Source organism: Sminthopsis crassicaudata, chromosome 1 (assembly GCF_048593235.1).
Source record: "Sminthopsis crassicaudata isolate SCR6 chromosome 1, ASM4859323v1, whole genome shotgun sequence".
Lineage (NCBI taxonomy): Eukaryota > Metazoa > Chordata > Mammalia > Dasyuromorphia > Dasyuridae > Sminthopsis > Sminthopsis crassicaudata.
In genome coordinates, this window is record NC_133617.1 from 137,721,132 (window position 1) to 137,734,987 (window position 13,856).

The 13,856-nt window shown below is 38.7% G+C and overlaps 1 protein-coding gene across 6 annotated transcripts in view; it reads left to right on the forward strand.

Moving 5' to 3' along the window:
- Positions 1 to 586: 586 nt before the first annotated feature.
- The window catches only part of AZIN1 (antizyme inhibitor 1), a 32,405-nt gene continuing 19,135 nt past the window's right edge, over positions 587 to 13,856 (forward strand). For 4 of the 6 annotated variants that reach the window (XM_074267719.1, XM_074267761.1, XM_074267710.1 and 1 more), the window contains exons 1-2: positions 587 to 1,431; positions 7,968 to 8,105. The gene's annotated coding sequence lies outside the window, so the exon portion shown is untranslated. Of the gene's footprint in view, positions 1,432 to 2,207; positions 2,473 to 7,967; positions 8,155 to 9,271; positions 9,347 to 13,856 lie in introns of those variants that run through there. The other 2 variants (XM_074267726.1, XM_074267735.1) reach the window with 2 other exon arrangements.

Genomic DNA, 13,856 nt, shown 5'->3' on the forward strand with positions numbered 1-13,856 from the left:
CTTCTGAATGCTTTAACCATGACTACATTTTATTCTGTATAATAATCATTTGTGTACGTCCTATCGTCCCTAGCATCCTAAGTTTCTTGAGGTCAAGAACCTTATCTTACTATCATCATTATTTGCACCACAGCTCGTCGGCATTATAAATGGCAAAATTATTCAAATGAGTAAGATTTAAATAGATAAATGTTAGCTGTTATTACTAAACCACTAATGTTTTCATTCACATGGAATCCCCGGCAAACCCAAGCAGCCTTTATCTCCAGTACTAGAGCTTTATTGTAAGCAGCACAACTCTTGGGGAGGATACCTTAGCCAATAGAAGATCCGAATTAGTTAAGGAGTGCAGAGAAACAGGAAAGACTCAATCAAGTAGAGGCGTAGCCTAGTAGCTTCTCCACAAAAGAAACAGTGTGGCATCGCACAAGCTATTTGCGACGGTCCTTATTTTACAGCGCTTCCTCGACACGATGTACACGTCAGAGCGCCGGGGTTCCCGCCCCGTGGCGAGATCCGGGAAAAATTAGAGGGAGACCTCACAAACGCTACGTCGGCCGCCGGGAGACCCAGGCGCCCATCTCACAATGCGGCCGCGGCCCCTCCGACGGGCGCCTGCGCGCGCAGGGCCGGCCCTTTCTATCTGTTCCTCCTCCTCGGCCCCCTCCCCTCTTTCCTCCTCCACCACCGCCTGCCTCCCTCCCTCCCATGTCCTCACTGCAGTCCCTTCGCCAGCGGGGGAGCTGATCCCTGGCTTCCTGGTGGTGGGGAGGGGGAGGGAGGCTGGCAGGCGGCTAGCCCGCCGGAGGCTGCGAGACCATAGACACCTGCACCGCCTGGTCACGTCGCCCCCCTCCCCTTTCCCAGCCCTTTCCCTCACCCCACGCCTTCTCCCCTCGCTCCTACTCCGGTACCCCTCCCCTTTCCTTTTCCCCAGTGACTTCTCCCCGCCCCACTCGAACAGTGGCCCGGCCGGCTGTGACGTTGCTAAGCCCCGCCTCCTCCCGCCCCCCCGTATAAATACGGGCTCTTCGGGCGCTGCCTTCCCACACTCGCTTGCTCTTCGTCCCGGCTAGCATCCCCCATCTTTTTGCGTCGTCGCCTTTTTCTTCTTCCTTTTCTTATTCTCTCCTTTTCTCGCTCTGTTGCTCTTCTCTTTAAGGAACCTGCCTATCATCCTAAATCCCTACCCGCCCCCACCTCGTTTTGGGAGTTTTTAAAATTAGCGTTTATTTATTTTTTTCTCCTCGGCCGCCGTCGCCACTGCTGCATAGCTGGTGTCGGTGCCGCGCTTTTCCCCCCCACGTCCTCCCCGCAGCCTATGGCCCAGGCCGCCTCGGGTATTTCTGCTTTAGGTAACCACATCCCTCTTTAAAAATTCCGCCTAAAAAGAGAAGACGCTTTACCCGACTCTTTGGGCCGTTATCTCACGTGAGTACCGACCCCTGAGGGGGCGCGTGGCGGCGGCGCAGCGCGGCTTGCGGGGCGGCGCGAGGTGGCTAGCGGGGGCGGCGGGCGGTGCCGGTGAATTGAGGGCGGGGGAATGGGAGGCCGACGGCGGGTCGCTCTGCCCCGGGTATTTGGGCGGGGGGAGGGGGGAGGAAGGGAGCGCGCTCTCTTCACTCCCGGCGGCCTCCCCTGCTGTCCCCGGAGCACCCCGCCGGGCTCGTCGCCTCTAACATGGCGGCCGCGGGTGCGCGGTGGCGGGTGTCTGGGCCACCCGGCAGCCCAGAGCTGGCCGCGAGCAGTGAGGAGCGAACGCGGGCGAGGTCGGAGCTCGAGTTTCTGCTTCGGACCTCCTTCAGGAACCGGCGCGGGCGTCCTTCCTCCACCCTTTCCCATACCGTGCCGGCTTCGGCTCTGCCCACAAGTCGCTGAGAGGGGGGGGGGGTGGAGCGAGGGTTGTCTCGCCGCCGGGGGTCGTCGTGTCTACTCCGCCGTCTCCCTCCCGTCCCTCTCCCGTGGTGCATTGCTATTTCCGGGGAGGGGGCCTCCTGGTTGCTGCTGCCTTAGAGGGTCTTCAGACTCGTCTTCTCCGGCGCTGGGCGACGAGGGAGGCAGCCCTCATCCCGGGGAGAAAGGAGAAATGGACTGCCCTGCTGGCTCAGACCTCTGGGGGATGGATTGGCTCTCGGAGTCCAGTGGAGTGGAGATGGCCCTCCGCGTCGGTTCGCGTGGCTGCCTCCGCCGGGCGTTTCGGTTATGAATGGAGCGGGGGCGGGTCCTCACTCCGGACCTCGGGTGACAGCTTCCCAGGGTTCCTGGGTAGATCCCAGCTGCGGAGTAAATGTGTCCTTTAGTTGAGAGAAGGTTGACTGAATTTGGGCCAACCGCGGGTCCGGGCCTCGGGGAAGCCCCAGTGTCGCCCCAGTGTCAGGTACCTTTTCTGGAAGACTCGAGGGCTGTGCCCCGCCCCCTGCGGCGCTCAGATTGGGCGGAGGCGCTGTCACTCACCGAGTCACCTCTTGGAAAGTAAGGCTTAGTCACTTCTCTACCTTGCTCTTTTTCATTCTTTTTGATGGAGGGAAGAAAATCGATATGAAGAGTGTAAAAAAATGAAGGGTGATTAATCCTCTTCACTTTCCGAAAAGTAGCATTCTTTGTGCAAATATTTTTTTTTGCTTCAAAAATACTAGATGTAAAAAGCGTGTTGGTCAGAGAAGCTGGTTATGTCCGTTGCACACTGGTCTTGATCTAATGACAGTTGGATTGAACCGAGTCTGCTGCAGGTGGACAATTGAATGTATTTAAGTCAGAATTCCTTCTAGTAAATGCTTCGAGTTAGATGGGAAAATTGAGAACTTGTAAGGAAAAGTGGGGGAAATAGTGGCAGTAAACACAAGGTTAGGTGGTATTCTGCTTTGATAACTGGTTACAGTTGCCCTGGGCACCGGCATCTGTTATCCACCTCATCCCCAAGCAAGTTGCGCTGAAAGTGAATTCCTTTTCAGGAGAAATGCCCTATTTTTATTTGAAAGAGACAGCAATCTATTTGTTGGGGGAGTTAAAGACTCTTTCAATCATACTTAAATAAGCAACTCGATGCTTCTTTTCTGCAGACTTCCCATTTTTGTATCTATGTGCAACAATTAAAATTGCGATGCTCCTTATATTTATCTGCTTGCTCCACTTTCTTTCTCTCCCCAGTCCCGTGGGGAGGGAGGGGAGTGAACAGAATTTGTTTTTCCACCCGACTTGTTAGGGAAAGAACTCGAGAGGAATTTCCTTTCTATATAAGCGTTGCTGCCGCATTTTAGCGGGTTTTTTTTTTTTTTTTTTTTTTTTTTTGTTCGAATCGACTGTGGGTGGTAATGGGGGAAGGAGGAGGGGTTTGTTCCGGTCTGGACCGCTCCAATCTAGTTCTCTTCTTCCTGTCACTATGTGAACAATGCTGCTGTCTTGTAGCACTTGGTGCTGCCTGTATTATGGTGGCCCCTACTCTATCCCTTTACAATATAAATGGGTTCTAACCCCGAGATCTTAAAAGTTATTTCCCTGACAAACTGAACTTCACTTCTAAATAGGCTAAGCCTACTGTAACTGATTCTGTTCTTTATTTAAAGGAAATAAAAATGCTGGTAAATGTTGCCTGTGACATTCTTTTTTCATTTAAGAAAAATACTAATTCTTCTTATAAAAGCTTAGTATGAAAAGCCTAGCTTTTTGGAAAACCTGTTCTTGGGCGATGGAGGAGCAAATACCTCCTGGTACTGGAAACAAAGCTCAAGATGTTGTTGACAGCAGCATTGTTGCTAGTATGGAGAACAGTGCAGCTCTTTTCTCGGAGGTAGTAAAATCTAACTGCTTATGTAGCAAAAGCTTTGTATTTAGGGATGCTGACAGGGCAAGTATTCTGGAGGTGGATGTTTGCACAAAGTAAAGAAGTAGTAGTAACCTGGGATTTTTATGGAGATGAATGAAGTTAATTTGTTCTTAAAGATCAAAGCACCTCAGAGTCTCTGATAGGCATTATGTATAGTAATTGATGGGCTTATTTTTATTCATGTGCGATAAAATGAATTTGCCAGTCTTCCCTGCAATGGATAAGTCCGGGACGTGGATAATTTAAGTCATGAGTTTTGAAATTATTCCTGCGAAATAGTGCTTTTGAAGTGTTGGCATCTTGCTCTAAACAAATAAGTATCATTAAAACTTTAAAAAAAACAAAACCTGTTTTGGGGGGAAAAAAAGTAAGCTCAAGGTACAGATATTTAATGTTTGTACTATGTGCATGCCCTATTAAAATGTTCTCTGAGCTTCTCAAAAGAAATAAATGGAAGCAGGTAGAAACTGTACTTTGAATTGAGTTCTAAGAGTTTACAGTTGTGTAACTGACAAGTGTTCTGATTATTTTCCCAGTTTTGATATGATGTAATGCAATATATTTTATTTCTTAAAAACTAGATACTCCAAGAACTTAAACTATTACAGTAGTTTACTTAAGAATTTCTTTAGATAAAAGAAAAAAAGTGTTCAATTTCATTATTAAACAGCTATTTTGTAAAATAATTCTATTGTATAATAGTGAGCAGGACTACTCTTATAGCAACATGTGCAGTTTTGAGATGTCGAAGTTTTGTTTTTTGATATGTCTTCTCAAGAAAGAGGAAAGGAATATTGTAAGGATTTGGGGTAAAATTCTCAAAAATGATATCATAAAGATAGGTTAAAAGAGAATACAACATCTGGCTAAGCTAGTAATTTCCGAAATTTCTTATATTCTGTTTGTGATTACTTAATATTGTTACTGTTAAGAATAATAGAATGGAATATAGTCTCAATAAAGAATTTGTGAGGTACTGAGAGGAATGAGTCTTTTAAAATCCATCTTTAGTGAATCTCAGGGAGGAGTGCCATTTGTTGTTACATTTCCATAACCCATTCATGTCTTTCTTGGCATATTCTAATTTTAAAGTAGCTAGAATATTATTTTACCCAAATCTCAATAGCTGGAGAACCCAGATCTACTAATCATCAATCACATCACTGTTGCCTTTTCTAAGACCTTTTTCATTGTCTTGGCCTTCCGGGTATTCTTTGATCTTGAACCATACTTAGGAAGTAGATGTGACTTGGAGAGACCTGTGAAAGTTTAAATTAGAATGGTGCTGATAGTTCTTTCCTTCCCACCCCCGATCTTAGAGTATCAGTGTCAAACTCAAATAGAAAGTTTGGTCACTAATCTGAATATAAGTATCGTGATGGACTACATATTCACTTAGTTTTAAAATGAGATTTACCTGTATTATATATCTTGTTAAACATTTCCCAATTATATTTTAATCTCGTTTGGGCTACATTCAGAAGTATTTGGACCTGGGCACAGATTTTAGAGGACTGCTGCTTAAGTCAGTTGTGACCTCAGCATTGCATTTTCTGGTTGTATTCCAGGTTTTTCAGTTGTCTTGGATTTGATTTACAAATAACTAAGAAGGGAAGTGTTCTTTGTTATTCATACCTTTATTCCTGTCTCCCTCCTACACTTAGAAATCCTATTTAAGGCTGGGATTATTATTTTAAGTAAAATGGGAGGTTGTCATTCTTAAGACTTTTCTAACTAAGTTAGAGTCACTGATCTCGGCGTCTTGGGGGTGAAGCAGTGCTAATAAATTTAAACTATTTTAGATTAGTGGTTATTTATGCAATAGATCTAAAAGTTTCTCATCACTTTATTTAGGTGCTATTATCACTATATGAAACTGTTGATCATAAACTATGCCATACCTTTTCACTATTATAATTTTAACATCAGGCTTTTTGAACAGATGCACTTTGTTCAAGAGTAATAACTACTCATTTATATCAGTGGTTTCTTAGGACCTTCAGCAATAAAGAAATTTGGCTTAAGCCTCTTATCAAAGCTTTGTAACCAGAGTCAAGTTTAAATTTATTTTAAAATAGGGACAATATTAATTTTTACTGACTAATTTATGCTACATTACAAATTATGGCTTTAGCTTGCTCTGCACTATGTGAGGACAAGTTCATCTTTGACTATTGAACCTTATCAAAGGGCTGGGCTACTATTAGGTGATGGAAGTGTGGATAGAGTTCTGGGATTGAATCAGGAAGGTTCCTCTTTATTGAGTTAAAATCTGGCCTCAGACATCATTATTTGACCTTGGGCAAATCACTTCACCCTATTTGCCTCAGTTTCTTCATCTGTAAAATGGGCTGGAGAAGGAAATGGCAAGCCCAATGTTTTTGCCAAGAAAAACCCCAAATGGAGTATGAAGAGTCAGAGATGACTGGAAAAACGATTGAACAGTAAAATCATGGGATTTTTGTGAAGATCCAATGAAAGATTTAAAATGGATGTGAGCATAATATTAAAATATAGGGGTCTAAATTGAGCATTTATTAGCTTCTAATGTGTACTGGGCCCTAGAGGGTTTTCCCTGTACTTCTATTAAAACAAATTTCATTAAGTTCACTAAGGGCAGAAACTATTTTTCCAAGAAAATAATTTGTTTTTACACTTAGCCCTACCATAATATATTTGACACTTGATAATGGTGGTGTATTAAATAGCAGTTATATTACAGAAAGATGGCTCAATCTGTAGTCTTGTTAAAATTTTGACCTTTAAAGGAAGCCTATAGAGAGTAAACAGGCAGTTAATGTTTATTGAGTTATTTATGTGTGCCAGGCACTGGACATGCAAAGAAAGATAAAACTAGATCTTGTTCTCAAGAAGCTTAAAATGAAATGAAAACATCATACAGTTATGTATGAATAAAATCTAGAATTAGGGTGAATAATAGAAGCTTGGAATTTTAACTTGGGACTTAAAGGAAGTCTGGGAAGCTGAGATGAGAAGGGAGAGTATTCTAGACATGAGGGAAAGCCAGTGAAAATGCACCTGAGAGATGGCATATCTTGTTACAGGAACACCAGGGAGACCAGCATCATTGAATTCAGAGTACGTGGGGAAGGGAGTTTAATTAAAGTAAGGTGTGGCAAGACTGGAAAGGTGGGAGGTAGGTGATAAGGGCTTTATTCTGGAGTTGGTGGGGAACCATCTGAGTTGGAGTGCAGATGATTTGATATCAGACTTGTGCTTTAAGAAAATTTGTTTTGACATTTGAGAAAATGGACTAGAATGGAGAGACATATAAGGCAGACAGACCAAGTAACAGAAGAGATGCAAGATGAGAATTGCATGTGGGAGGTAGCAGTGGCAGAGGAGAGAAAAGGGTCTAGGTAAAAGATGTTTTGAAGATAAAATTAACAGGCCTTTGGAGAGGAGAAGAGTCAAAGATGTTACTTTACAAACCAAGGGGATTGGGAAAATGATGGTACCCTAGTAGTAACAGGGAAGTTAGGAAAAAAGAGTTTTCTGGGGCCGGGAAGATGAGTTTAGTTTGGAGCATTTTGAGTTTAGGATGTCTACAGGACTTAACAGTTGAGATACACTGTAGCAGTGCACTGGAGTTCCCTAGAGAGGTTAGGGCTAAATAAATAGATTTGAGAATCATCGGCATAAAAGATAATTGAGAGCTGATGAAATCACCCAGTGAAATAGGTTAAAGGAAGAAAAGAACCAGACACATCTCTAGAAAGATTTGGCCATGGAGGCTAAGGGACTAGTCAGAAGTAGAAGACCACAAGGGGTCAGTATAGTGTCCTGGAAACCATTTAGGAGGACGATTGTATTACCGGTTGTAGACTAATTGGCTCTCTGTTTTTTTGTTTTTTTAAGGAGGTGGTAGGGAGTGAGTGGGACAGTAGTAGGTGGATATCTTTTATTTGAAAAAAAAAAAAAACAACAACAACAACATGTTAACAAGGGGAGTTTGGAGTGCTTATTGTGTAATTTTATAGTAATATGTTGAAGTTTTCCTGAATATAAAGGTTATCTTTTTCTCATTTGAACTAGTTGATTACCCTAAGTCCCTACCAATTCTGAATTCTTTTATGTCATTTGGTTTTGTGTTTCAAAATGACTTTTAATTTTCTTTTTTTAGGGCGAACTTTCTGACCAGGTATACAACTATCCAGAGGGCCTAGGAGAAGTGCTTTATAGAGAGCAGTTCGACTTCAACGCTGAGCCACCTTGGGAACCTAGCTGATGATAGGAGGGTTCCATCTCCTAACTTGTCCATGTAAGTGTTCCTAAATTTCACTTGTCATAAAACTGTATTTTTGTGTTTGGTGGTTTTTTGATGGGTAGAATTACCATGTTACAAATAATTGTCTTGGTTTGCTTAAAGATCTGAACTCTATAGAAATTCTACTCATGATAGTCTACATTTCAAAATACATGATAAAAATAATGTTCATATTTGTTTGTAATCCATAGGTTGTTTTCATATGGTTGAAATGGTATTGAAAATGTCAGGCATATTACCTTTAAAAAGTTCATTGGTTTATCTGTCTCTGCTATTTGACAATTACCAGTTCCTATCCATAATCTACATAAAAATCTTAAATGCATCACTGAACTAAAGATATGTTCTCTTTTCAGACAGATAATTTGAGAAGGTTTAGAAATTTATCTATACAAATTTTGTGTCCTGACAGTTGATATATTATTGTAGTTCAGAATAAGTTATTCTGTTTTGAAGTAACAGGTTTTATGTATAACATGTTTGGATATATAATACTATTTTGTAATTTAGGCAAGAGGACTTGATCCTCTTTTATTCATTAATTTTAAAAGGGTTTAGTTTGGGTTTTTCAAATTGGTGTTGTATTTGGGCTTTGAAGCACCTATATTTTAAACAATGTTCCTATTTATGTTTTACTGAAAGAATTTGGCAGAATTGTGAAGGGGGGGGGACTTATGTATGTTTTGAATTATTTTAAAATTGACTCTCAGACTGGAGAGAATGTTTAGTCATTATAGAAAAGATTCTAACAAAAAATTGAGGGGCAGCTAGGTGGTGCAGTGGATAGAGCACCTGCCTTGAATTCAGGAGTTCCAGAGTTCAAATCTGGTCTCAGACACTTAATACTTCCTAGCTGTGTGACCCTGAACAAGTCACTTAACCCCAGCCTCAGTGAAAAAAAAAATTTGGGTTGTACCACTGGGTCTCTTGTGTTGGCATTGGATTTTCCAGACATTCTGGTTTTTTCTTTGATAATATCTGTTTAACTTACTTTGTTATTAATTAACAATTAGCTAATTCAATTAGCTTGATTATGATGTTAACCCTTAAAAGAAGTTTTTAACAGGATCAATAGAAGGAAAAGTGATATTGAACACTTGTGATTTGGAAATAGACTATCAATTTTCCTTTGTATGTGATACAGTAGAAAAAAATATCAGAATGGCTTTATGAATTTAAATAATTTAATTTTTAAGAGCCTTGATTTTTTTTTTTTTTTTTTTTTAAGAAAATGAGTGACTTTGTACTAGATTCTTTCTTCTATGTCCCTTAATAACTCTAAATCAGTGGCCTAAACAAACAAATTGGGCAAGTTTGAAGGGAGTTCTAAGTTTTTATTAAAATGTTTCTAAATCTTATTTTTAATCAGTATCATTTTAAATAGTCATTCATCATTTAACCATTTTATCAATATTTATTTTCTTGTAAAGACAGTGTGGAATGTAGATATTTTGCTCTAATCTCCCTCAAAAAAACAAAAACCCAACATAATTCCCTTCTAAGCAGGATTTTGGAAGGTGGGAATATCTTCAAATGGCTTTTTTTTGTGTGTGTGAACATTTTGCCTTTTTTGAAACCCCACTGTCAAAAGAATATTAATATTAAAATGTTGTTTACATGTTAGGAAAGGTCTCCTGATGTTACAGCTCTTAGACTTAGAGTTTCAATGCTAATTTTGCCATTAGCTGAGCAATTCTCTTAAAATAATATTTGGATTAAATTTCTAAGAGTACTCTTCCCCTCTAAAATTTTATGATTTATATTATGCTTTCTGTTTATGTAACAAGCAAGTGAGTTTACAGTGACTTCAGGTAGGAAATAAGAAAGTATGCCTTGGGTTCCAGGGAGTATCTGTATCAAATCTTGGAATTCTTATTTTTTAAATTTATGTTGTAATTGTTTATAGAGACACTCTCCTTCCTTCATATTAAGAGTTTAGTAAGTGCTATTAATTCCTTGCCTAATTGGTCTATAAGAGTTTAGACAAAAACAAATATCTCCCCTTTTTTAATGTCACAAAAATGATAAGTTGCGGTACCTATAAAAACAAGCCAATTCAATGTATGCCCTCTTTTGAATAAAATAATCCTGAGGAATAAATCCTAACAAATACTAAATGTGTTAAACCTATGTGGATCATTTTCATCTGTGTCATATGTATGAGTATAATGTGTTGATTTTAAAAAACAAACAAACATGAAATTAAGCTTTGTTGTTCTTTTGCTAGATAACTATGAGAAGTGGACTTGGTAACAGCATACTAAGAAACTTGGTGTGTAATTCACTGTTTTTGTAAGCTATCACACCAAATGGAAGTACAAATTATAGAAATATGTTATCACTGCATAGTGGTATCAGTGTAGTTTTGAATCTGAACTTGCTTACCATAAAACATCTTATCTTCAATTACAAAGGGTGTAGTAAATGGCATGTAACATTTCAATAACAATCAGGCCTCATAAAGCATTGTCTTACCATGAAAAGATCATTGATCTCAGTCAGAATTTAACTGAATAGGTAATGTAACTTTTATTGGTCTCCTTTAAAATATAAAAAAGTCAGTAGGTGCTTTTCTGAGATTTTTTTTTTCAGTTCTAAATTTATGATCTCTGAGATTTGTACTTCAGATACTATCCCCATTTACAGATAAGACACTCAAGTTCAGTGATGTTTCACTGACTTATTCCATGATCTCCAGGCTTTAAATGTCAGGCCAAATTTGAAGCCAATCTGTGCAGCCTTCAGATTTAACACTGTCTTCATTATGTCAGTTTGTCTCTTTTAAAATAAAACCTTGAGCAAGGTTATTATAATTGTGACATTTATAAGTAGTTTGAGGAATAGATTGCTTTCTCCTTAAGAGATTGGGGAATGGGGTTGTTAATAGCTTCATTGCTATCTTTTCAGTTGTCAATATAAAAGTTTGGAATTTGTTTACATAATAACATTTTTCTCATAATGTTTCCTTCTGAACACACTTTTTGAGCTATTACTTGCTACATAGGAAATACAAATATATAAGGATACTGTAAGAATCCTAAAATGGGGGAAAGTCATCACAACTAATTTCTCAATTAAACCTTTTTGATAGTTTCCAAGTGGACATGTTTATATGTAGTGTTGAGTGGTAATACACATTTAAGAACTGATTTTTTTTTAAAGTGCCTTTCAATAAGTATTTGAATATCAGATGTTAATATTTTAGTTTTTGCATCCTTTGTAAACTGAGATGTATTTTCATGTGATATCAGTAGCGAAGGCTATAGATTCTTACATTAATAAATAGTATTCTCATTAGAAAAGTCTAAACAGTTCTGATGGCATATACATGATTTCTCCAATTTTATATTTTGAAAAAATAAAGATTTTAAGTTGTCAACACATACTCAACAAAAACCAATAGTTTGTATCTCTTTAAAAAATAAAGGACAATTTAAAATATACAATGATAAGTATATTGGTTTGCTTGATTAAATTACCTGTTTTATGTGGAATAAATTAGTTTTGGAATAGAGAAAAACAGTGGGGAAATAATTTTGGTGGAAAAACTAATGTATATATTTTTCTAAGAAGGTCGAAGGTCATACATTTCCAAAGTCTGAAGCTGTCTTAAACTTTTTTTAAAGGCAGTGTGAGCTAGTGATAGAGCTGCCAATTTGAGTTTATTTCTAGCTTTGTTCCTTAAAGATCATAGACTTAGAGCTGAGAAGAACCTCTTCACTGACAGGAGAAAATTAGGGCCCCGAGAAGTTAAGTGTTAGAGTCTGATAGGGAATACTTTAGTAAGCGTTAGATCTCTGGGCCTTAAGATGTCAAATGTTTGAAAAAATCTTTATGTGACAATGAAAAAATCTTTCATGTGACATTAAACTTGTTCACAGTAAAAAGAGTAAAAGAATGCTTTTTGGAATGGTTAGAAGTGCAAATATGAATAACTGTAACACTTTCCTTTTCTTCATAATAAAGTCTTTTAAAAAGTGAAATTTTCCTGGCTTCCAAACTGTTAGAGGACTGCTGTATTGGAACTAAAATTCTACAAGGGTTATTTAACCTTTGATTGAATCCAGTTAGGCCACTCTTCGAGCACACTTTCCAGGGACATCATTCCCCTCTATTTCCACCATTGTCTCAGAGACTGATTCTTGGGGGTCCCAGACACTTTAGACTTCAAACCATGAGGCATCATTCCATGCATATAGAAGCCAGTTGTCACAAACTATAAAGTCAAAAAAAGAGTAGAGATTTGCCTATTCTTGTTTCTTGCTGACTCTCCATTTTCTTTTCCTTTTTATCTTCTATTATCTTAGCCCACTACCTTGTCTTTTTTATCAAGATAAAAAGTTTAGATTATTTGATTTGCATTCTTGAACTTTTATTTGATTTCCTCATCTGTGAAATGAGGTGTGGAGGCAAAATTGGAACTAGTTCTTCCAAATCCAAAATTCTTTGAGACCATTCTATGAATTATTCTTCCCATTTGTGAACATGAATAACATTCACATGTCTGAGAATATAAATGTCTACCCTAATAGAAGCTGAATTGAACTTCAAGTAGTTCATTATTTCAATACAAGCAGCATTGTGTAGAAAGCCTGATCTTAAGAGTTAGGAAGACTGAAATTCTAATGCCATATGTGCTACATAGAGGCTGCATGACCCTGGTCAAGTTATTTAACTTTAGGTACCTCTGAAAATTGAATGACAGAATAATTGCTGCAGTATTATAGAAAGTAGGTTTTTGGGTTTTGGGTTTTGGGTTTTTGTTTTTTTAAGCATACAGTGGAAGAAGCAGCATTAAAGCCAGAAGATATGGATTCAACCGACTTTAGACAAATCCCTTAATTCTTTGGCTCTGTTTCCTCAGCAGTAAGATTGAGAAAGGGAGCAATTGACCCAAACTTACAGTTAAGGTCTTTTCCAGTTTCATAGCAATGAAGTCACAGGCCCAGTTAAAAAAATAACTTCTGTATCTGTTGGAGGATTTATTATATTTTATACATATTGGTAAATCTTAACTCTCTTATCTGGCTTCTTCCATTCATACAACTTATTTTTGGGATGCCTTTCATATTGTTGCTGTGTCTATATCCAGAGAATGCAAAACTAGTGTTTAATGTTTAATAAAACTGTGAAATTAGTTTTAAATGCTAAATGAAATATAGCCATTTACATATACAAAGGAGAAAGCTGGTGCTTGAAGTTGCTGGTCTCTGATGTACAGTGTTTGGTGAAATTAATTAAAACATTGTACTGAGTATTCTATTGAGTGTTAGTATACAAAGACAAAAAAGAAAATAACACTATCCTTGCAACTCACATTTCTTTGGAAAACACAGCAAGAATACACACAGAGATATGAAATCTGTTAGGTCTTGGGAATTCATGCTTTTAACTATAGCTTCTAGAATTTGTATCTTTGATTATCTCCTTTTCTTACTTGTACAAATTATCCTGTGTGGGTGCACAAGGAGCAGAAATGTTAATTTGGCCTTTGTACTCTTAAGTAACTTGTCTAGAAATAGATTAACATACCTTTGTCTCCCCTTTTGAGTTTAACTCTTTTTCCCAGTGTCTTAAATTTGTTGCCACATTCTCCTTTCTGTTATCCCTGATGCCATTCCAACAGTTAGAAAAAGGAGTTGACAAATACATATATATTCAAAAGCCAAATGGTTTATATATTTATCTGTGAGATTGTTCCCTTTCTTAGGAATGGGGTGGGTGCAAAGAAGTAATTGTTTCCAT